This window comes from Astatotilapia calliptera, chromosome 6 (genome assembly GCF_964374335.1).
Source record: "Astatotilapia calliptera chromosome 6, fAstCal68.1, whole genome shotgun sequence".
NCBI lineage: Eukaryota > Metazoa > Chordata > Actinopteri > Cichliformes > Cichlidae > Astatotilapia > Astatotilapia calliptera.
Window position 1 is genome coordinate 44,053,692 of NC_137427.1, and position 25,516 is coordinate 44,079,207.

Genomic DNA, 25,516 nt, shown 5'->3' on the forward strand with positions numbered 1-25,516 from the left:
GAAACCCAAGACAGATCTGTTTCTTCCCATTGTCATACCTTGATTTGCTGGGGAACCTGGAGCAGGACCTGGTTACATACAGAGCCTGTGGTTAACTTGGTCCCCCTGCTCTGTAACCCAAGTAGACACAACACCAGTCCTGGTTTGATTCAGCTGAACTGGGAGCATGTGGTCCCAACCCTTATCTGCTGATTGGAAGGTGGTCTGCTTCCAGCATGACCAGCTCTGTGTCCAGCGGCTAACACTGCATATCAGACCACAGCTCTGGCAACAGCTGACTCCATTATTGGGGATGTCCAACCAAATTTACCTGTTTCAATCAATAGCCTTTATTGTCATTGTACAAGGTACAACGAAATTGGAGTGCCACTCCCTTGGTGCAAAATGCAATAATAAATATAAATATAAAATATAAAAAGTACAATAAAACAACCGAAGTACTCAAACAATAATAAGTACGATATATACAGAATAGCAACATTCATAGCAGCATAATATAGTGACAGTGGCAAGTATGGTATAGCTAAGCAGGTTCAATTGTTTTGTGCTTATTTACTACGGTGATAGCTCTGGGAAAGAAGCTATCCCTGAATCTGTTTGTCCTGGTTTTATGTGACCTGTACCGTCGGCCTGGCGGTAATAGTTCAAACAGTTGGTTGCTGGGGTGAGAGTGGTCCTTGATGATATTGCCAGCTCTGCTGAGGTTTGCAGTGACCTCCAGGCTGGCCAGAGAGCAGCCAGTGATCTTCTGGGCTGTGTTGATGACCCTCTGCAGTACTTTCCTGTCCGCAGCTGAGCACCCTGCATACCATGTTGTTATGCCGTACGTTAGGATGCTCTCTATGGTGGCTCTATAGAATGTCACCAGCAGCCTCTCCTCCAGGTTGTTCCTCCTGAGCTCTTAGGTTCCATTGTTCGTGGCATAGAGGGGAAAGCCTTTAACACAGTCATCATCACAAATGTTATCCACAAAGAGCAGTCTCAGATGCTTACAAACCCCTCAAACATCTGTTCTCCTCAATAAAGATATCTGTGACATCTATGTTTCTGTCCCACTCCCTCCTGTGGCTGTGCGGTGTACGTTTATCAGGCTGCTATCTCTGAGCGTCTCGCTGTCATCAGCCTACCCCGTCCATCGTGTCTACTGCATTGAAATTTAAGCATCTTGTGGGAACACAGCATCCAAAGCTTCCAAACTGGCATCTCCTCTAACATCTTGTACTTTGTTATCCACCAAGAAACTCTCCTTAGTCCACATGTGCTGGCTAGTTAGACCACTACTTAAGTTCTAGCACCAGTTACTTTGGTTTCTCAGGCTTTGTCTATGATGTTCATGTGGAACCTGTACTGTTTATTAATTTCCCTCTTTATTCCACAGTTTTCCATGGCGTTGGTGCAGAAGCTGAATCTATTGGGATTATTTATGTGGTGTTTGCCATGCCAACACATCAATATAACTGCTCATATACCAAGCAAGGCTTGAGCTTTTAAATGTAAGAGTGTTTTTATCACAACAATTTCATCACTGAAAAGAAATTAGATTTTGTTTTTCTTCTTGAACCTTGGTTCCAGTAGGTTGTACTTTTGTACAGTGATCTTCATCTTGGTGATCTTGGGATTTGCAGTTGTTGTAAGCTCTCTTTGAGCATTTCTAACCTTGTGTAAAGCTGACTTAACAACCTCACCTGAGGCTGCGTGGGGTCCATTCACTTCACACTGATCATTACCCAAAATATTCCACTCACTGCTCCTGTGAGTGTGCTGTCTGTAACTAAAACCACACGACATCTGTGTCAATTTAGCGTACGTGCTTGCTTCTGCAAGCGCGTACGCTAAATTGGATACGATACAGAGAAGATTAGCATGGCCCCTGCGCAAGGATGACACGCAAATTCGTTAAAAAGCAGAGTGGCTTTGGGGACAAAGGTGGCGCTCCTCCTCCTCTCAGTCCTGCAGGAAATGCAGCGGAGGTGTCGCCCAGAGGGGAGCCATTGAAATGCAGGGTGAAGAATGGCAGAGGGGTCGTTGATGATTTCGGCTGCCTGTCTGAGGGCCTGTTGGCTGAAAACCTGTCAGAGTTCTGACAGGCCAATGATCTTAGAGTACACTGATGCAGTGTGCTGCTGTCTGTTCCTGTATGAAGGCTGAGGGAGTGGAACCAGCAGGTGATGGAGAAGGTCCTGATGCTTTCCATGAAGGCGTAGTAAAAACTCATCATGGTGGGTGTGCTGACTCCAAAGGAGATGAGTTTCCTAAGGAGGTATAGCCGTTGGTGACGCCTCCTGAGAAGAAGAGCAGGGGGGAGAGCATACAGCCCTGGGGGGAGCCAGTGGAGGTGGAACGGAGACCGGAAAGAGAGCTGTTCACCCGGAGTCCTGTTGGTCAAAAAGTCCAATATCCACAGGATTAGCTGATCATCAGGTGAAATCGGGAGGAAAGTTTAGTGGGCAGGATATAAGGCTGCAGAGTGATGCACGCTGATGAGAAATCAGCAAACAGAAGTCTGGCGGAGCGATCAGGGAGCTCCAGATGTTTGTGGATGGAGTCCAAGATGAAGATTTTTGCATCATCGACACCTCTGCGTACACGGTAAGCAAACTGGAGTGGGTCCATCAGGGGGTCAGTTGCTCTTACGATGTGCTGTTTTATGATCTTCTCCATGGCCTTCATCACCAGGGAGGTGAGGGCCACGGGACGAAGATCATTCAGAGACTTTGTGTTGTTTCTTTTGGGGATGAGGATGACTGTGGAGTTTTTCCACAGCTGGGGGACGGTGTGACTGTCGACTGAGGGTTGAAATAGAGTCCAGAACACACTTCCTAGGTGCCCTGCACAGTGGCTCAGAGCTCGACTGCTGATGTTGTCAGGGCCGGGTGAGCTCCTCTCCCTGGTCCTTCTGAGGGCTCTCACCACGTCCTCAGTGCTGAAGGTGAGTGCAGAGCTGCCAGGTTTGACTGAGGATTTGGACTCCTCAAGCTCGGTGATATTGTCCATCTCAAACCTGGTGTAGAAAGCGTTGAGGTCATCAGGGAGGGAGGAGGGGTTGCTGCCCTCCACCTGGATGGTTCTGGGGGTGGTGACCACAGTATCCACAGAGGCCATGGTTTTGAGGCCCTGCCAGGCTGAGCAGAGGTCCCATGTGGGGAATTTGTTTTTTGTTTTTCAACAGTGTTTTTGTACTCCATGACTTGTTCGTTGATGTCATCAGAGGGAGAAAGAAGGCTGTCCCAGTCAGTGGCTTCGAAACATCCTTGTAGGATGAGGATACTTTCCGCTGTCCACTGCTTGATGTTTTTGGTGACCTTTTTAATCCTCTTGATGACTGGGGTGTAAGCAGGGGCCAGCAGCACGGTGTGGTGGTCTGCTGAGCCGAGAGGGCGGAGGAGTGGGGCTTTAAATGCATCTGGTACAGAGCCGTAGCATTTATCCAGAGTCTTCCCCTGATGTGTGCTGCATGTAACATACTGTTGGTATCCTTTAAGCGACTTGTCAGGGGAACAGTGGTTGAAATCACCCAGGATGAACTTGGGAGAGTCCGGTGATAGTTGTTCCAGTTTGTACAGAGTGTTGGTGAAGTAAATGGTAAATGGCTTTTCTAGTCCCTAAGGACCCAAAAGCGCTTTACACATTCAGTCATCCACACATTCACACACTGGTGATGGCACCTACATTGTAGCCACAGCTGCCCTGGGGCGCACTGACAGAGGCGAGGCTGCTGGACACTGGTGCCACCGGGCCCTCTGACCACCACCAGTAGGCAAGGTGAAGTGTCTTGCCCAAGGACACAACGACCGGGACTGTCCAAGCCGGGGCTCGAACCGGCAACCTTCCGATTACAAAGCGAACTCCCAACTCTTGAGCCACGATCGCCCCTTACTCTGTGTACTCTGTGGCTTTAGCTGCATCAGCTCTGGGGTGGATGTAAACCAAGATGATGAAAAGCTGTGGAAAGTCTCTGGGAGGTAGTAGGGGCGCAGGGAAACAGCCAGGAGCTCGATGTCTGTCGTGCACAGCTTCTCCCTCAAAGTGACTGTAGAGCACCAGCTGTTGTTTACATACAGACACACGCCACTGCCAAGTTGCTTCCTGATGCGTTTGCGGTCTCTGTCCAGACGAAGAGGTGGTGAAAGGGCCATCAATGTCCAGCGCGCTGTCGTTGCTGTTGTTTAACCACAATTCGGTGAATGCCAGAATGGAGGCAGTTCTGTACTCATGCAGGTGGTTGATGCAGGCTTGCAGCTCATCCAGCTTGGAGTGGAGAGACCGCACATTAGCAAGGATAATGGACGGGAGTGCTCGTTGTTTGTGTGTCTCCCTCTTTAGTCTGGCTCTCACCCCACTCTTCTTTAATCCCGCTCCTAGTTACCTTTTTATTGTGAGTTTTTCGATTTCCGTGTCCACTGAGTATTGCCCCGGGAAAGTAGTCCGTGGAAGCGGAGCGGAAAAGCCGGATGCCGGGCTGCAGCTGCTGCCGCAGCTGGATGAGGGAGTCCCTGGTGTAGGTGAGCCTTGGGGTCATGTTGAAGTGTCGGAAAAAAGTCCGAAAAATCACAGAAATTAAGAAAAGGAAAAGAATACAAATATACAGAGTAGACAGCAAAATACAACAATGAAAAGAGCAGTTAGAAAAAGAACGCAAAACTGCTCAGCTGATTGGCCGGTCGACCACACGAGCAGCGACCTGGAACCGGTAAATTCACATTGTAGTTCAAATAATGTTGTTACTGTGTTACAAAGGTTCTCACCTGTATTTGGACTGACTGCACTGGACCTCTCCACAAATAATGATGTGGTTCAATCTGCCAGGAAGTCTAGTGTTTTCTAGAAATAGCTAGCGCTAGCTCTTATCCTGCTCTCCCAATATGTTAATATTGGAACACCAGTAACTTGTCCTCAATAACAAAAATATGATATTGATGAGCCTTCAAAGTCTTTTATATAACCAATGTGTTTTTAACCAGCATTAAGGAGGTGTTAATGCTGGCATATCTGGTGTGCTACCACTTCCCATTCATGTAAGTTCAGGGGAACAAGTAGTATAATAGATTTAACAGTTATTTCATATATTATTCAATGAATAATGCAAATTAATAATTACATGGAAATTTTTAAAATAAAACCCAAAACAACTTCAGGTGATGAGTTAACTGCAGTTTAGTACCTGGATAAGCCAGAACATCTTACTATTCATCACTGATTGAAGAAAATAAGAACAACCCCAGGTTTCTCTTCAGCTCTGTAGCCAGGCTGACAAACAGTCAGAGCTCTGTTGAGCCAACCATCCCTTTAACGTTAACTAGTAATGACTTCATGAACTTCTTCACAAATAAAAGTCTAGGAAGAAGTCCACAAGAACTTCTTCCTAGAGTATTTAAAAGTAGAATGGGAGGCAGAGCCTTCAGTTTTCAGGCCCCTCTTCTGTGGAACCAGCTTCCAGTTTGGATTCAGGAGACAGACACTATCTCTACTTTCAAGATTAGGCTTCAAACTTTCCTTTTTGCTAAAGCATATAGTTAGGGCTGGACCAGGTGACCCTGACTCCCCCCTTAGTGATGCTGCAATAGACGTAGGCTGCCGGGGGATTCCCATGATGCATTGAGTTTTTCCTTTCCAGTCACCTTTCTCACTCACTATGTGTTAACAGACCTCTCTGCATTGAATCATATCTGTTATTAACCTCTGTCTCTCTTCCACAGCATGTCTTTATCCTGTCTTCCTTCTCTCACCCCAACCAATCACAGCAGATGGCCCCGCCCCTCCCTGAGCCTGGTTCTGGCGGAGGTTTCTACCTGTTAAAAGGGAGTTTTTCCTTCCCACTGTCGCCAAAGGTCTTGCTCATAGGGGGTCATATGATTGTTGGGTTTTTCTCTGTATGTGTTACTGTAGGGTCTACCTTACAATATAAAGCACCTTGAGGCGACTGTTGTTGTCATTTGCCACTATATAAATAAAATTTAATTGAATAAAATTTTTAATCATTAGAGAAAAATTACCAATAATCATCCCACAGATGTAATATTATCTACAGCTACTTTTAGTACCATTGATATTCATTTAGACTCTTTTTCTCAAATTGATCTTCATCCATTCATCATCCAAAACAGCAGCATTTTCCTCTCTGCAGTTCTCATCCACATTCAACACATGTTGACTATTTTCCCCATTTTAAACAAAAATAGTTTTTAAAACATTAAACACGTGACGAGAAGCAGACATTTTCTCACAGATTATAACACCTCATTTTCATTGGTGCAAACGATGTAGACATACTCAGCGGTCAGCGTGTTAATGGGGCCGACCGTGCACACGGCAGCGGCGGCAACAGGGAAACCGTTCAGGGGGCTGACCGTGCGGACAGCAACGGCGGCGATGACACAAGTCAGGCGGCCGACCGCGCAGAAGGCAGCGGCGGCGTCTAGGAGGTCATCCATGTTGACGATGACGCTCCACCAGCGGCCTGGCAGATGACCGTCGATGTCGAGGCGGCAGTTTGGGACCCGAAGGTGGCGTGGCCTTCGCAGCACCAGACGAGACCGAAGCAGAGGCTGGACCAGACGAGGCCGAAGCTGAAGCTGGACCAGACGAGGCCGAAGCGGAGGCTGGACCAGACGAGGCCGAAGCGGAGGCTGGACCAGACGAGGCCGACGAGGAGGCTGGACCAGACGAGGCCGAAGCGGAGGCTGGACCAGACGAGGCCGACGAGGAGGCTGGACCAGGCGAAGCTGACGAGGAGGCTGGAGCAGTAGCTGGACCAGGCGACGGCGTGGGTGAAGCAGTAGCTGGACCAGGCGACGGCGTGGGTGAAGCCGTAGCTGGACCAGGCGACGGCGTGGGTGAAGCAGTAGCTGGACCAGGCGACGGCGTGGGTGAAGACACAGAGGCTGCAGCTGGCGAGGATGGAGACACAGAGGCTGCAGCTGGTGGCGATGATGGGTCTTGGGGCTGGACGGGCTCCTCGGGCCCCCCAGCTGACGAGGCAGAAAGCTGGTGGGGCTCCTCGGGCCCCCCAGCTGACGAGGCAGGAGGCTGGCTAGGTTCTCCTGAACCTCCAGCTGACGAGTCTTGAGGCTGGACGGGCTCCTCGGGCCCTCCAGCTGGCGAGACAGGAAGCTGGGCGGGCTCCTCGGGCCCCCCAGCTGACGAGGCAGGAAGCTGGTCGGGCTCCTCGGGCCCCCCAGCTGACGAGGCAGGCTCAGGACCAGTGGGCACAGGGGCCCCTGGAACACACAGGAGAAAACCAGCAGGCGCGGGGACCTCTGGTGGGCACAGTTCAGAACCAGTAGGCGCACGGGCCTCTGGCAGGCACAGAACAGAGCCAGTAGGCGCACGGGCCTCTGGCAGGTACGGGTCAGAGCCAGCAGGCGCACGGGCCTCTGGCAGGCACAGTTCAGAGCCAGCAGGCGCACGGGCCTCTGGCAGGCACAGTTCAGAGCCAGCAGGCGCACGGGCCTCTGGCAGGCACAGAACAGAGCCAGTAGGCGCACGGGCCTCTGGCAGGCACAGTTCAGAGCCAGCAGGCGCACGGGCCTCTGGCAGGCACAGAACAGAGCCAGTAGGCGCACGGGCCTCTGGCAGGCACAGAACAGAGCCAGTAGGCGCACGGGCCTCTGGCAGGTACGGGTCAGAGCCAGCAGGCGCACGGGCCTCTGGCAGGCACAGTTCAGAGCCAGCAGGCGCACGGGTCTCTGGCAAACACAAAGCAGACTGCAGCTGCACAGAGCATCGACTCAGCTCAGGCAGCGACAGCCGGATGCAGTCCTCAGCTGGCCTCTTAACCTCCAGGGGTCCAGAGTCGGTCGGGGGCTGGGACCCAGCCTCTGGGGAGGCCCTGGAGTGCGTCACAGTCTCTGGGCTGGCCAGCTGTTGCGGACTGACTACTGCGTTATGTGGTGTGTCTCTCTGCTTGACATGAACAGGTGAAAAACAGTGCTTTTCCGGTTGGATGGACTGGACTTGTAGTACAGGCGGAGCTGGTGAAGATGATGGCTGAATAGGTGATAATAAGGCGGATGAGTCTCTTGCCAACTGAGCTATTGACTGAGCTATGGATTGTAACCAAGTGTCTAATAGGTCTGGCTGTGACTGTAATGGGGGTGACGGTTGAGTGGCTAACTGAGGTAGCGGCTGCAGGGCAGCTAACCGAGCTACCGGCTGGGCAGCTGGCTCAACAAACACAGCCCCGGAATAAACAGTCATGCGAGCTGGCGAAACAGACGGAGTGTCTTTTCCACTCACCACAGCCGGCAAAACCTCCTGCCGGCCGGGCAAAACCTCCGGCGGGCCGGGCAAAACCTCCGGCGGGCCGGGAAAAACCTCCGGCGGGCCGGGAAAAACCTTCACCGCCGGGCTGGGTTGGGAAGCGGTAGCGGCTCGAGGGTGGAGGTGCAGCTCATGAAGGAGGAAGTCCCGTGCCAGCGGGTGAAGCGAGGCTAGCAGCCAGGAGTGTGCAGAGAGTAGCTGCTGTAGCCTGGCTTCTACAGCGCGGTGGAACTCTTCTCCCTCCTGCTCGAGCCACAGGTTTACCAACCTTGCGACTGTGTCGGTTACCTCCTCCCGAAACTCCCGGGTAGGTGCGAATGCTGCTGGGTCCATGTTGGTCGGCTCGTACTGTCACGGCTGGCGGAGTGAGCCGTGTGGAGTGGAGGAAAAGGAGGACCCAAAATGCAGCAAACTGATGATACGAGTGACGTTTATTTACAAGGTGGTAGTGGCAAAAACAGGCAATGAAGCATGAGTAATTACAAACGGAAACCTAAACTGGGAGAAACTAAGTGACAAACCTGGGACCATACAAAGGGGTGCGGGGCAGAGAGACGCAGAGACAGGAGCACCATAGAACGCAGATGAATGTAGATTAACGCAGTGATACATGGATGAACGCAAACGAGCCGACAACGAACACAGACCGACACCCACTATATATACACACACAAGGTAATCGGGTAATCGCACACAGGAGGGAAGAACAGCTGATCTGAATACACACGATGACTGGAGGACACAAGCTGAACACAATGACAACAGACACAGACTTTCAGAACAAAACAGGAAATCTAGAACCCGAACCGGACACAAGGGGGGAGGACACAGAATAACTAGAACAGAGGGAAATAATCACAAAACACAAAACGCTGGGTCAACGACCCAGGACCATGACAAATAATCATCCCACAGATGTAATATTATCTACAGCTACTCTTAGTACCATTGATGTTAAGTTAGACTCTTTTTCTCTAATTGATCTTTCTGAGTTAACTTCAATAATTACTTCCTCCAAACCATCAACGTGTCTTTTAGACCCCATTCCTACAAAACTGCTTAAAGAAGTCCTGCCATTAATTAATGCTTCAATCTTAAATATGATCAACCTATCTCTAATGATCAGCTATGTACCACAGGCCTTCAAGCTGGCTGTAGTTAAACCTTTACTCAAAAAGCATCTCTAGACCCAGCAGTCTTAGCTAATTATAGGCCAATCTCCAACCTTCCTTTCATATCGAACATCCTTGAAAGAGTAGTTGTCAAACAGCTAACAGATCATCTGCAGAGGTTTATTTGAAGAGTTTCAGTCAGGTTTCAGAGCTCAGCACAGCACAGAAACAGCTTTAGTGAAGGTTACAAATGATCTTCTTATGGCCTCTGACAGTGGACTCATCTCTGTGCTTGTCCTGCTAGACCTCAGTGCAGCGTTCGATACTGTCGACCATAATATCCTATTAATTGAATTGAATCACCTACAGCTTCATCACCAGCTGAGACATTGCTCCAGTGCTGAGTTGGCATTGTGACCACCAAGCCTCTGAACAAGCCCCACCCTCCTCCTCCTACATTGCTCAGCCTGTACTCTCCCCCACCGAGTGGGCGCTGTACCCATCTCATGATTGGGTGTAATCCTAGCCTGTAGCCATGGTGACAGTTGCTGGGGCTAGGGGCTAGCCAGCAGCAAAGCAACTCAAACGTGAGGACTGCTGAAGGACAGAGGAGGGGTAATCCATTGGCAGCAAGATTTGGACAGATGATGGCAAGTGTGAGTGGTGGTGGAGAAAAGGAGGGGCGGAGGGTGAAGACAGCCAGTTGTGTCCTGAGTCGTGGGGCACAGGTGTCTGTGTATGTAGTCCACAGGGGAGTGCCATTGATTTTTCTTTGTTTCATGTCTCTTTGTGTAGAAACATCATCATAAACTTTAACATAATTTCTATCTAAAGAAATGTTATAGATCAGCTCATTTGAATTTACTGTCAAAATGTGTAATTTAAACAGATCTTGAAACTTTTAAAGCAAAGAAATTAGTTAATAAGTTAAGTTCAAGATTTTGGTTAAATAAATTATGATTAATTTACAGAGCAGCATACACACACCCAACACACCTCTTGATGTACTGTGACTTTACATGAAACATCTACAGGTCACATAAAAACGTGCGCCAGGAAGAACCCTGAGAGCTACAAAAGCTGTCGTCTCTGGTGGATTAACCACCAAAGCACGGACACTGGTGACCTCAGCAGTATTACTAGTAGTAGCACTATTATTACAGTATTGTTTTTCTCCAGCAGTTCTTGTTTTTATTTGTCAGATTTATTATCACTGTGAATGCTAATTCAGCAAAGTGTGTGCCAATGCAATAACACACAATATATATTCTGTGAGAGATTTATTATTCTTAATAGTTAGTATTATTTACTACTCATCACATTTATTATTCTTATTAAGTGTGCAATAGCACTGAGCCATACTGTATAGTATTGGGCAGATTTATTATTGAGTGTGCTGGTATAATAACACTGACTTTAACACTAAGACTTTATTTGTCGTCATGTTATTCTTTTATTATTATTTCTTTTTCTTCTGCATAAAATTTCAAAGCACTGCTTGTCTCGGAGCTTTCAAATGCTCCCACAAAAGTTACATTAAAACATCGGGCTACAACTGGATCAGCGATTTTACAAATTTTGCAAAGAACGTTTACTTTTTTCTTGTACCTTACAATATAAAGTGCTTTGAGGCGACTGTTGTTGTGACTCTGCGCTATATATAAATAAAATTGAACTGAATTTAAAATTCCTTTTAAGGGAGCCTGTCTCAAAAACACCAGCCCAGATCACTTTGGAGCCCAATTTCTTTACCTCTCCCTCGAATCGCTTACTTTAGTTACCATAGCAACCAGTTCCCACCACTGTGATTTCACGCTTTCTCAGTCTTAATTGTGCACGAGGGTCAGTGTGTCCTCTGTTTATTAGCACCATTCAAACAGCAAAAGCAAATGAGCACAGCTGTTATTCATCACATGAATAACACTCCTTGTGTTCCAGCCCATACATTATTATAACTATAATTCATAGTTGAGATGATTGACAGGTAATACAGGAAATGTAATATACTTTCAAAATAAAACCAGCTAAAAAGTTAAACATGCATATTAGAGGCTCTAAATGACATCTTTCAAATTGAAAGTTTAGCCATTTTAAAATGACCTCTCGACACATGTTCTGGGTGTCTCTTTCTGGGGATAGGGTTGCTCTTTGTCACCAATTCTTTGCATAATTTTTATGGACAGAATTTCTAGGCATAGCCAATTGGCGGAAGGCTTTCACTTGGGTGGTCTCAGGATCTCATCTTTGCTCAGTCTCACTTCTCTCTCTACTCTTGTATAAACAGAATATGTTTATTCTGTGTTTCATGTAGTCTGTGTCGCGTCGTCTGTGTTACCACCCCCTGTGTTCCGTATCTCCAGCCATAGCTTTTCCTTAGTTTATGTCCAGTTTAGGTTTCTGTTTGAACTATTACTCTTATGCTGCCCTCACTCTGTTTTGTTCCTTTCATCAGCCAGAATAAAAGGCTCGCTTTTGTTTAACTCCACTCCTGCATCCTCGCTTGTGTTCGCTCCTGGGTCCACCACACACATTTCCGCACGGTCTGCCTCCGCAGACCGTGACAGTACGACGCGACCATGCCGGACCCAGCGACACACGAGAGAAGGATCATCCAGACGGTGGAGTCGCTATGTACTAAATGGCTGCAGTGTTCCGGAGTGGAGGAACGGGAGGAGTTGGCCCGGCAAGTGGGAGTATGCGCGTCTGTATTTCCCTGGTTATGGGAGGCACTACACCCACTGATCGTTGACTTTCTCGTCACCACTCTCCAACTCCATCCGCAGCCGCAGCGGCCCGGTGTGCGTGCGCCTTCGCCAGAGCCATGCTGTTGCGATGTTACCCCGCTGCCTGTTACCGACTCTGACTGTGGCAGTCAGAGTCGGAACGGTGAGGCTCACCACCGACACACCGTTGGCTCCCGCTTCATCGGCTTCCGCATCTTCGCCACCGCCTGACTGCACGGAGATGCCCGAGGCTGTTGACTTCGGTGAGGAGGAGCGGCAGCAGGTGTTGCGGGCGTATCGGGAGGACGAGCTACGCTGGAAGCCCTGGCTTATCTCCGAGGAGGAGCTCCCGCCAGCCGCCCCGCCTCGGACCGGCCGCCCGCCCTCGCCGCCTTGGTCGGACTACTTTTCTCCCGCTTATCATCTGGCGCGGATGTGGTCGGAAGACGAGGAACCAGTCGCCACAGAGATCCACGTTTCGCCCACCACCACTTCAAAAAGGAAGCGGCGTTCACGTCGCCGTCGCTCGTCGCTACGGCATGTCTCGCCCTCCACGGTGCGACGCGAGGATGCTGTGGAGGCAGTGGATTTCGACCTCGGGGAGCGGCAGCGCGCGGCATGCGCTCGACTGGAGGAAGAGCTCCGGCGGAAGCCGTGGCTTGCTCCTGACTATGACGAGGTCTTCCGGGGAACTCGCCTGGCTCTCGGGGGTCCCCTGAGCTTCCAAGAACTCTCACCTACCGCTCCATCAGCGCCCAGTTCCCCAGCCTCCGCGACGCCCCCCGGCGCGCATGAGGCGCCCCTGCCTGGTTCATCGGACGCTGCGATCAGGAAGAAACGGCGTTCGCGTGCCCGTCGCGCTGCGCGACGACCGGAGGTGAGTGAATGCAACCTGTCATCACCAGCCTCCATTGAAGCCGTAGAAGATGAACTAGACTCAGAATTACAGAGCCACGGGTCAAAGTTAACAGAGACACATAGTGTGGAAATGGCTGACTCTGGTACTGTGAAAGGTGTGGTCTGTTCGTCTGGCTTCCACGAACAGGGAGTAAGACCCACTCAGACTGTGAATTCCAACACTGGGGAGTTTCAGCCGGTGTACTTGTCACCGCCACCCGAACAGGTGTTTGACTGTCCAGCCTCTAAGCTGACCGGGGAATCCCCTGTTTCGTGTGTTTCTGTTTGTGAAAATAAAGTCACTGTTTCGGAATTAGCCAGTGCTAACTTCAGACTGAGTAATGCTCTGCTAACCAAGCCACAGCCAAGTGAATTTGTTTCAGAGAGGATCTTGGACAGGCCTAGTGATCGTGTAGGGACCTCTGACACTACACTTGGATTGAAAGAGAGTTCCACAGGATGTGATGTTGCTTGTGTGGGGAGTGGGGTGGAAGTGTTTTCTTCTGTGTCATTTAATGTGCCTGGGGTTCCATCAAAGACTGAGTTACCTGTGGCTAATGCCTCCCTTCCCAAGCCCGCTCCGCTCACCAACGAGCTACTTAAAGTAGGCCCCTGTGCTTCCTTAGCACATAAGGATTATTTAAAGGAGGGTCATGACGTAAAGTATAAGAGTACTTATTTATTTATTTATTATTTATTAACCTTTATTTAACCAGGAAGATCCCATTGAGATTAAAAACCTCTTTTTCAAGGGAGACCTGGCCAAGATAGGCAGCAGCAGATGTCTCACAGTTACAGAAATTACTCAAACACAGGCAGCAACAACACACATGCAACAATAAGTGAAAGAATACAAATAAAATAAAAATAAAATTCAATAAAATTCAAATAAAATAAAAAGTCAGTTAAAATGACAATCAATCTAATTGAAACAGTTGCATGTTATGGACTTGGCCTCAAGGATTCGTAGTTTAGATTTAAAATCACTTAATGAAATGAATTCAGTCATTTTCCATTCCTTCTGCAGTTTGTTCCAGGCCGAGGGTGCTAAATGGACAAAAGCTCTTTTACCAAGTTCAGTTCGGGCAAATGGAACAGAAAGCAACAAGTAGCCATGCGGACGAAGAGAATACCGACCAGCATGTTTCATTACAAGCAGGGAACATATATAAGAAGGCAGCAACCCAAGTATCGCCTTATATATAAAACTGTATAAATGAGAGTTCCTCCGACTTACCAAAGCAGGCCATCCTACCTGAGAGTATAACTCACAGTGGTGAGTCTGAAATTTACAGTTAGTGATGAACCTCAGAGAAGCATGATACACAGAATCAACCATTCGAAGACATTGAGCAGAAGCATTCATATATAGAATATCACCATAATCCAGCACAGGCAAGAATGTTGCAGCAACAAGCCGCTTCTTTGTATTAAAAGAGAAACACAACTTATTTTGAAAATAAAATCTCAGTTTTAACTTCAGGTTTTTCACAAGATTCTCTACATGTGGTTTGAAGGTAAGCGAGTCATCAATTAAGATTCCCAGATATTTATAGGTGTGAACCAACTCTATTTTATTACCTTCAAGAGTGGTTACTGATGGGATTGTTTGGGCTCGTCTCCTTGATTTAGAAAACAACATGAGCTTTGTTTTGTCTGCGTTGAGAACAAGTTTAAGCTGATGTAATGAGTGCTGGACAGCAGAAAAGGCTTTCTGCAAGGAGTCGATGGCTTGGACAAGAGTTGAACCACAGCTGTAAATAACTGTATCATCAGCATAGAAGTGCAAGTTTGCATCTGGCACATGTAGACTAAGATTGTTTACGTAAATGATAAATAGAAGGGGACCTAATACAGAACCCTGTGGCACTCCGCTGTGCACTGTAACAAAGTCAGAACATAGACCGTCAGATTTAATGCACTGAGTCCTGTTACTGAGGTAGTTTGAGAACCATGCCACTGCTCTCTCAGAGAGTCCTGACTGGAAGAGTCTAAGTTTTAAAATACAATGATCAACAGTGTCAAATGCTTTTGACAAATCAATAAAAAGGGATGCACAGTGTTGTTTTTTATCAAGTGCAATAGTAATATCATTTACCACTCTAATTGCAGCTGTGATAGTACTGTGATTCTTCCTAAAGCCTGATTGATATTCAGATAAAATGGCATTGATGTGCAAAAACTCCTTTAACTGCTCACACACAAGAGCTTCAAGAACTTTGGCCAGCACAGATAGATTAGATATTGGTCTGTAATTAGTTAACACTGCTGGGTCGCCCCCTTTTAATAGAGGAACAACAAAAGCTGATTTCCATACTGAGGGAATTTTATTCGTGTCCAGTGTGAGGTTGAAAAGTGTTGTGAGAGGCTCTGCTACAAAATCAGCTGCCAGTTTCAAGAATTAAGGATCTAGTAAGTCTGGCCCTGGAGATTTTCTAGGATCTAACAGTTTAAGAGCTTTACAGACCTCCTGCACAGAGAAAGGAACAAAGTTAAATGGCTGACCAGTGTACACCGGAAGGTTTGTGCCAGATTTTACAGAGACTGGGTTCAGAGAGTCAAACAAAGAGCCAGAAGATATAAAGTGCTTGTTAAAACAATTCATAATCTCCTTCCTATCATAAACAGGAACAGAATCCTTAAAAACATAGGTGGGTAGAGCGTGGGAGCTTTTACTCACTGAAAGAGACTTAATGATTTTCCAAAACTTCTGTGGATTATTTAGGTTCTCAGTGGTGACAGACAGATAATATTCTGTTTTAGCTTTCTTAATAGAGGAAGTACATCTGTTTCTTAGTTGTCTGAAAAGAAGCCAATCACTGGGGTAGCCTGTTTTCCTCGCTTTGGCCCAAGCCAGGTTACGCTCATGAATGATATCTGCCAGCTCTTGGGAGAACCAGGGGTTTTCATGACCTTTTATCCTATATCTTCTTAATGGAGCATGTTTATTCACAATTTGCATAAACCCATCCTTAAAGAATGCCCACGCTAATTCTACATCAGGGATCAATCCTATTTTCTTCCAGTCATAATTTGACAAATCATGATAAAATGCTTGCTCATTAAAATGTTTAAGAGTTCTTTTAAAAATAATACGATGTTGTGACTTGGCCACTTTAGTATTTCTAATAGCAGCAACAACACAGTGGTCACTTAAGTCGTTACAAAAGACACCCAAAGATGAAAATTTATGAGGAACATTTGTCAAAATCAAGTCAATCAAGGTAGACTTTTCGGGGCTTTTGAGATTCGGCCGAGTGGGTAAATTGACCAGCTGGGTAAGACTGATAGAATCACAAAAAGATTTAAAATCATCTGAAACAGTTTTGAGCCAATCCCAGTTAAAGTCACCAGCTAGAACAAGCTCCCCATAATTTAGTCTGGACAGCAAAAGGTTTAAAGAACGCAGAGCTTCTGTGGAGGCAGAAGGGGGTCGATAGCAACAAGCAACTGTTATGCAAAGACCCTTTGCAACATTCACATTCAGAGCCTCATTTCCGCACGGTCTGCCTCCGCGGACCGTGACAGTTGTTTTGATCTCCTCCATATCTGCTTCATGCCCTGGAGGACGGGGCAGTGGCCCCCCCACACCCTCTAGCAGATCATTACATGAAGGAACCTTTTAAAAACAAGCGCGTCCATGCTCACAGGTGTACACACGGGTGATCACACCCACAAACTACACCCTTTTTGGCTCCTACCTCAAAGCACACTGTGTGCTGTCGATCTTACGTGCTGCACAATAATGTTTAATATTTAGTATTTACTGTTATATTCCCACAGATCATCGTGATGTTGTTTATTATGTTGCTCTCGTTTTCTTCTGCTTGTTTTCTTTTTTCATTCTCAACAGGTGAAATAAAAAAAATAAAAAAACAATAACATGTAATATTTAGTATCTACTGTTAGTTAGTTTATTGTGATGGTGTTGTTTTTATTATGTTGCTTGAAGAGAAAATCTCCGTCCCGGTTTCCCTCCAAGGCGTGAGCACCGATAAGCAGAGTTTTGTCCTTTCCTTATAAGACTCCTAATTATTCAAAGTAACACTCAGGTATGCCGCTCAGCTGGGTTAGTTACGACGTCGGGAGCAGCTTGGGAGAACAAGGAAACACAGACTGCTTCAGGTTGCCTTCCCAAATCGACTCAAAGGTTTATTTATCATACAACAGCTTATATAGAGGAAAAAGGTTCGTGTGTCAGCAGATTCTCAGTTCAAACCGGTACAGACCAAATAAGGAAACGTCTTCCTTCCTTGTGAGCAAAGAAGTATCCTTTGTGTAGTTTATCAGTTCAGCTACAATTTATGATCATCCCAGCAAAATACACTCCTAGACATAGAATACAGAGTTCTTTCATTAGTGAATTCTGAAACAAACCACCTGGCCTTTAACAAGCCTTTTTCTAAGAGATAAAGAAGGGAGGATGGGAGTAAGGGAGTGATCTCTGTGGTGTTTTCAACCTTGAGGTACCATCCTGTGATTCTTACACATTAATTCTTGGGTCACAGAGAAAGAGAAAAACAACTAGTAAATGGGCCTTATTGAGTAACAGTTTTCCTGTATAATATCACTATAAAACAATATCCTGTAAATGCTACCATGGTATCAAAATATCACAACAGTTCCCCCCTTTTATCATGAAATGATAACATAGTATAAAGACAGAATGTAATAACATAATATAAAGACAAATCATAAATGTGAAACAAATCATAAATGTAACTGGTCCTTCGAGCAAGCTTAATATCAAAAATTCTGAGAGCGTATACATGGTATCACACAACAGACAATAATCATCAAAAACAAATAATACATGCTGCAACGGTTACAAAGGCTACAATTAGTTCCTTCCATTTTCCAAACGTGTCCTGTAGCCACTTATCTAGCCACTGACCGTGGCCTGTATTGGCAATTAGTTCTATCTTCAATGCTTCAAGTCTATTCATAGCTTGTGTGAATGAACCGTTAGGGGCGGTATTATTGGGAATGAAAGTACAGCATACATCAACGGTCACTAGACCACAGGTACCGGTCCAATTAACAGGTAGAGCTAATCTAAGAGTATTATTGCACAACCAATAACCGTTAGGGATTGCTCTAGTTAGACGCGTGACCATGTGTGATTTAACTAACTCCCCCCAGTCAGTATCATTTAATACACCTTCTGGGGGAACAATGATCGATTCTCCGCTCGAACTTGAACTGTGTGTGTGTTCCTCCAGATATGATAAAACTTCAGCCACAGAGACAGCTAGCCATGTCTCATTACAGCGTGCACCTGGGGAGTCAGAGAAGAATGTATAGTTATCCTTTGTATAATCTATGTGGGTGTCTGGGCCAGTTAACTTTAGTCGATATAAACCAAGTTCAGGTGGAGTTTATTTTAGCTGTGCTGACTTTTTACAGTCAGTTACAATAACTCGTACTGCTACTAGCTAGCATGACAGAGTTAAAAAAAAAAAAAAAAAAAAAAAAGCATGACAGAGTTTCTATACAGCTGGGTGGGTGCTATGATGTTACTGATAGTGAACTTTATTCATAAGGTTAGTTAGCAGAGTTGCCAACCGTCCCGTGAAAAACGGAATCGTCTCGTATTCAGAGAAAATATTACGCGTTTCGTGTTGAGCTGAAAAGGAACAGTTTGTCCCGGACTTCAGCTAGAATGAAAAAGACACAAAGCTGGATTTATTCTGTCATTACGCTGCACAGCTGCCTCTTCTTCTCTCATTCTCTCCCCCTGCCTCTCCTGTTGCTACTTCAATCATGAAACTGATCAATGATCAGCTGATCGGCTTTTCTCTCTTGTTTGTTTATCGCCCACTTTGTGCCAGAAAGAGGAAACCAGCGATGTCGCGCTAAACAACAGCAGCACGTTTAAGCTTGATCAGCTGTTGTTAGAATTTATTTAATATTAATTTCTAGTATCAGCTGATGTTTGCTGGAGCCACAGCTGTAAAGCTGCTGGTCATGATGTCGGTTTGGTTATGTGGTGAGAGGGAAACATGAAGATGAAACCAGGAGATGTCCTTACTGAGTCATCAGAGCTGAACAGTGATGGAGAAACAGGTTTACCTTTTAGGTGACATGAATGAGTTGAAGTTATGAACTGTTTCTGAGACACAAATAACACCAGGATCCTTTTCTAAGTAGCTGACAGCTGGTAACTGTGCAGGGGCGGGTCTAGCAAAGTGTTGCCAGGGGGGGCAGGTAGGGCATTAACAGGGAGAGGGGGGCACAAAGAAATACTTTACTTTATTATTCTCATTTAAAATGTCTCGCTTATATTAAATAATTATCTGAATCTTACAACCAGAGTTTTTATCTGATGTAAAATGTATAGAAATCACACATATACCAACAAGACTGTGCATCACTGTCACCACAGCATCTGTTTTCATTCAAAGGCTTTATGGCTTTAATACCTGGGGGGCCGGTCTCTAGTCAAAATGCCCGGGCCGATTTTTTTGTCCCAGTCCAGCCCTGGACACGACACGCAGTGAGTTAATCTAAAATCACATTAACATGTGTATCTCTGTATTAACAGACATGCCATATTGGCCCAGTTTATTTTTCTTATCATTGTTGTGAGGAGACCATAAATAGCATTTGCATTTTCTGTTGTACAGTTCATTGGCTCTTATGGATAAAAAGTCTTTTTTATTGTTTCAAAATAGCTGATAACTATTCGCTGATAGCTGCCAACATCTGCGAACAAATATAATTATATAAAGTGGTTCTATATAGTGTGTAACTGTTAATATAGAGGATTATTACATTTATTGCTAATGCAATCATATGGCACACTGACCTCTGAGGAATTTTTGATGGCACTCGCCATCAGAAAGGTTGCTGACCCCTGAAATATTGACTGTTGGAGTGTAAACTGGATTTAGTGATCTTTGAAAACTTATTCAGAAACCATGAATATACTGTAACTTTAAAACTGCTTTAATGTCTTACTTGTTAAGCAACAGTATTAGTTAGTTTTTTATGAGAAAAATGAATCTGACTCATATTTTAAATATACAAACAACCCCACTGAAAACAGCAACAAGCAGCTGGGACAGCCATGATGGCTAAATGCTAACATCAGCAGGCTAAAATGCTAACTGTCCCACTGCTAACATGCTATTTGTACATGGTCCATATCACATGCATTTAACCTGACATGTCATTCACACATAGAGGATACTCATAGTCGCTGTGAGCTCTGAAACTCTGACCCTCTTACTATAAGTATAGTTGGTTTCATATTAAAGAGTTTACTCTGACAAATAACTCAAACTTACAACAGAAAAAGAGTCCACACAAGTGCATTGTGAGTTACAGTACTTACTTGTTTATTTATAGAATGGCAAAGTAGTTATGTGGTGTGTGCACGGATGGGTGAGTTTAAATTTGTATCCATCAGCAAGAGAGGTGACACGAGACAGAGAGACTTTAGTCAAGACTGACAAAATGTGTTATTGACACACCAACTTCCTGTGTCAGCTTTTAATTCTCTTAACACAACAGAAAACAACTGCCCCTCTTTCAACATTGTTGATGACAAAACTTACAGATTTCTAGCAATTTATTACACAAATGGAAATTTGGAAGTAAAATTTAAAACATATAGCAATTAAACCAAAGGTACACAGACTTACAGTCCACCTGGTGCTGCAGACAGTGTTGGGAAGGTTACTTTTAAAATGTATTCCATTACAGAATACAGAATACATGCCCCAAAATGTATTCTGTAACGTATTCCGTTACGTTACTCAATGACAGTAACGTATTCTGAATACTTTGGATTACTTAATATATTATCATGCTTTTTACAACAACATGAATGTACTATTGCTGTGTGATTTATTACTATTACTGAAGGTCCGCGACTCCGAACTGTAGTAAAGGGACCTCTGACTAATACGGCGGGGTCCCTGTCGGCTCGTAGCCGAAAAATAGCTTTACTTTGTTGTGTGGGTCAATTTTTCTTGCGAGAGACAGAGAGAGGCGTTGAAAGGCTGCTCCAACGGAACTTATTGTTTTCGGAGGAAAACACGAACACAGTGTACAGTCGAGTCTAAATAGCTTACTTACAACTGGGCTCGTCAGGCACTCTTCTTGGCTGAAGTGGTTATTATTATATTTACATGCTTCCAGCTCCCGTTTTTCCTCGACGACAACTCGTACCTTTCCACTCCCCTTTTTCTCCCTCCTCGCTCACAGACCCATAACGTGTATGGCAGTGCATTCTCCCTGCAGCACGGACTACACTGCCCATGATGCTACATTCTTTAGAGCTATACTTGTAGCATTCTGCCTGTTAGCTTAGCACAACAACAACGAAAAGGCGCTCTCTCACCCAGGAAACACACAGTCGCAGAAAGAGAGAGAGAGCGTCGCCCTGTAACCATGGCAACCGTAACGCTGCCGCCTGGAACAACAGAACGTAGCTGTCAAACAAAACCCAAACAGTCCTGACCCGCGACAAAATGAAACAAGTACCGCAGTGTAATCCATTTATTTCAACAAAGTAACTGTATTCTGAATACCACCTTTTTAAACGGTAACTGTAACGGAATACAGTTACTCATATTTTGTATTTTAAATACGTAACGGCGGTACATGTATTCCGTTACTCCCCAACACTGGCTGCAGATACTCGTAGACAGCAAAGTTATGCTTCAGTCCAGGTTTTGCTGACAACAGGTACAGTTCAGGTTCACAGTGAAACACAGTGAAACAGTGGCCAAAGATCATTGCATTGACTGATTTCTTGGCAAATTTTGCTCTTTACTGATGTCTTTGGCACTACTGGTACCATGAGATGGTATAAATTGTCCATTCAAGTTGTACAGGTCCTCCAGCTCCACCTGAATGGCTCCACTAGCGGGATTTGTCTCAATGTGTCAGCAAAATTCAATTACACCTACAGGCCAGTGGACACTCTTTCAATGATGAGGATGTTCACATCCTGGACAGGGAGGAACGCTGGTTTGAGGGCGGAGTCAAGGAGGCCATTTACGGGAAAAGGGAAAGACCATCTCTGAATCGAGGAGGGGGTAAGGGTACATCTTTCGCCATCTTACAATGCTGTGATTGCAGCCATTCCCCAACTCAAGCACTTTGAACAAGCACTTGGCAACAATCTAGAGATTTCAGATCTACCATTTATCAGCTCAAATATCCAATGACATGAATGCTTCAAAAGCGTCAACATCAGCTCTTCTCTGACAGCATGGTGGGAGTTTCTTTTTTTTTTGTTTGCCTGTCCCGTTTGGCTCTTTTGCCACCAGAATTATTGTCTAAAGGCAAAGAAAGATGCCCAACGGATTTACTTTACCGAATGGATCATCCCAGTCTTGCCGTAATGGTCCATTTGATTCACCTTTTATTGTTTATTTTATTTTATTTTTACTTGTTAAATACGGGACACATTGACTGGGGAAAAGAAAAGGGAGAAAGAAAGAGGGAAAGAAAAACAGCAGAGAAGAGGGACTTGGGTAAAGGGCAAAAAAACAAAAACTAACAAAATAAGCAGACAAAAAATACAAATATCAATCACCTGGATCACCTGTTGAGAAAGAAAAAAGAAAACAAGCAGAAGAAAACGAGAGCAACATAATAAACAACATCACGATGATCTATGTGAATATAACAGTAAATACTAAATATTAAACATTATTGTGCAGCACGTAAGATCGACAGCACACAGTGTGCTTTAAGGTGGAAGATGTCGTCCCATCCAGAACAGTCAAATCCTTCCCAAATCAAAAACCCTGGATTAACGGAGATGTTCGCGCGGCACTGGCGGCACGGAACACCGCCTTTGCCTCCGCGAACACATCGGACTACAAACACGCACATTACCAACTCCGGAAGACGATCAAAGCAGCCAAACGTGAGTACAGGGACAGGGTGGAGCAACAGTTTGACAACCCTCGGAGTATGTGGCAGGGACTAAACACGATCGCAGACTTTAGAGGGAAAACCAGCACACCGCAGACCACGGCCTCTCTGTGTGAGGATCTAAACGTATTCTACGCTAGATTCGACACAGCGAACACCATGAGACCGGACAGTGTGCGCACCGCGGATGACGTCAGTGCGCACACTGTGTCTGAGGAGGATGTGCGGAAGTGCTTCAGGAAGGTGAACGCACGCAAAGCTACTGGTCCGGACGGGATTCCCGGCCGCGTCCTCAGGTCATGCGCGGCTCAGCTGGCTGGAGTGTTCACGCACATCTTCAACCTTTCCCTCTCTCTGTCTGTAGTCCCAGCCTGCTTCAAAATGGCCACCATCGTCCCTGTACCCAAATCCTCCACCATCTCCTCATTGAACGACTGGCGACCTGTAGCCCTGACCCCCATCGTAAGCAAATGCTTCGAGAAGCTGGTCAGGGACTTCATCTGCTCTGCACTACCCGACTCACTGGACCCTCTACAGTTTGCATACCGCCACAACAGGTCCACTGATGATGCCATAGCCCTGACACTACACACTGCCCTGTCACACCTGGAGAAGAGAGACACGTATGTGAGGATGCTGTTTGTAGATTACAGCTCAGCATTCAATACCATCGTTCCCTCGAAGCTGGATAGGAAACTGCAGGATCTAGGACTGAGCAGCTCCCTCTGCAGCTGGATCCTTAGCTTCCTGTCTGACAGACGCCAGGTGGTCAGACTGGGCAGCATCACCTCATCCCCCATCACACTGAACACTGGTGCTCCACAGGGGTGTGTACTGAGCCCTCTCCTGTACTCACTCTACACCTACGACTGCACAGCCACTAACAACTCCAACATCATTGTGAAGTTTGCGAACGACACTACAGTGGTGGGTCTTATCACCAACGGTGATGAGACGGCTTACAGGGAGGAGGTCAGCGCCCTGACCCACTGGTGTCAAGACAACCATCTCACCCTCAACGTCACAAAGACAAAGGAGTTGATAGTGGACTTCCGGAGGTGCAGAGAAGTACACACCCCCATCACCATCAACGGCGCTGCTGTGGAGAGAGTGAGCAGCTTCCGGTTCCTTGGCGTACACCTGGCTGAGGATCTTACGTGGCCAGTACACACAAACAAAACAGTGAAGAAGGCGCAGCAGCGCCTCTTCTTTCTCAGGAGACTGAAAAGATTCGGCATGAGCCCCCGCATCCTCAGGACCTTCTATCACTGTGCCATTGAGAGCATCCTCACTGGATGCATCACCACCTGGTATGGCAACAGCACCGCCTACAACTGCAAAGCTCTCCAGCGAGTAGTGCGGTGCTCTGAACGGATAATTGGAGGTGAGCTTCCCTCCCTCCAAGACATCTACAGGAAGCGGTGCCTGAGGAAAGCGGGGAGGATCATCAAGGACTCCAGTCACCCCAGCCATAAACTGTTCAGACTGCTTCCATCAGGAAGGAGGTTCTGCAGCATCCGGTCCCGTACCAGCAGACTGAGAGACAGCTTTTTCCATCAGGCCATCAGACTGCTGAACACTTCATAGACACCTCAGCTTCACTACTGGAACTTCAACATTATGCACTCCACACTGTATATAAATGCCACTTGTTTTGCACATATTCAACTCTGTATATTTTATTATTATTATTATTATTTTATTTTATTTTTTTACTATTTAATTTGTAAAAATGTGTATACACACACACACACACACACACACACACACACACACACACACGTAGGAAAATATTTAGTATACACATCCAGAAATGCATACACTATTATATAGTGTACATATATTTATTAGTTTCAGGTTGGCCATTCTTGTATTTTGCTCGTTTGTGTCGTTGTGTTTGCACATCTCTGTTGCTTGTGGGGCTCGCACACAAGAATTTCACTCGCATGTGCTGTGCCAGTGTGCCTGCACATGTGATGTGACAATAAAAAGTGATTTGATTTGATTTGAGGTAGGAGCCAAAAAGTGTGTAGTTTGTGGGTGTGAGCACCCGTGTGTACACCTGTGAGCATGGACGCGCTTGTTTTTAAAAGGTTCCTTCATGTAATGATCTGCTAGAGAGTGTGGGGGGGCCACAGCCCCGTCCTCCAGGGCATGAAGCAGGTATGGAGGAGATCAAAACTCTGTCCCAGAAAGAGCTGAGGAGAGTCCCAGATGAGGGCTCACTCAGCAGCCGCGGAGCAGAAGCCAGGGGGAGTTGCAGTGACGCGCCCGTGAGCTCCGCCGGCAGCCAGCCGTGCCTGAGTGACCGAGCCCCAGGCCGAGAGGCCGAGGGCACCCCACCCCCGAAGGAGCCCGAGCGAGCCCCAGGCTCCAGGCCCCAATAAGCAGCCACCAGGAGTGAGCCGGCGTGTACCTGGACGCCCATCCCCGACCCTGAATCCTCCCTTAGTTATGCTGCAATAGACGTAGGCTGCCAGGGGATTCCCATGATGCATTGAGTTTTTCCTTTCCAGTCACCTTTCTCACTCACTGTGTATTAACAGACCTCTCTGCATTGAATCATATCTGTTATTAACCTCTGTCTCTCTTCCACAGCATGTCTTTATCCTGTCTTCCTTCTCTCACCCC

General features: G+C 46.3%; 1 non-coding gene across 1 annotated transcript; it reads left to right on the forward strand.

Moving 5' to 3' along the window:
• The first annotated feature begins 1,809 nt into the window (after positions 1 to 1,809).
• LOC113024873 (U6 spliceosomal RNA) lies at positions 1,810 to 1,916 on the forward strand. Its single transcript, XR_003272735.2, has one exon. It is a non-coding gene; the product is annotated as a U6 spliceosomal RNA (small nuclear RNA).
• The last annotated feature ends 23,600 nt before the right edge of the window (positions 1,917 to 25,516 follow it).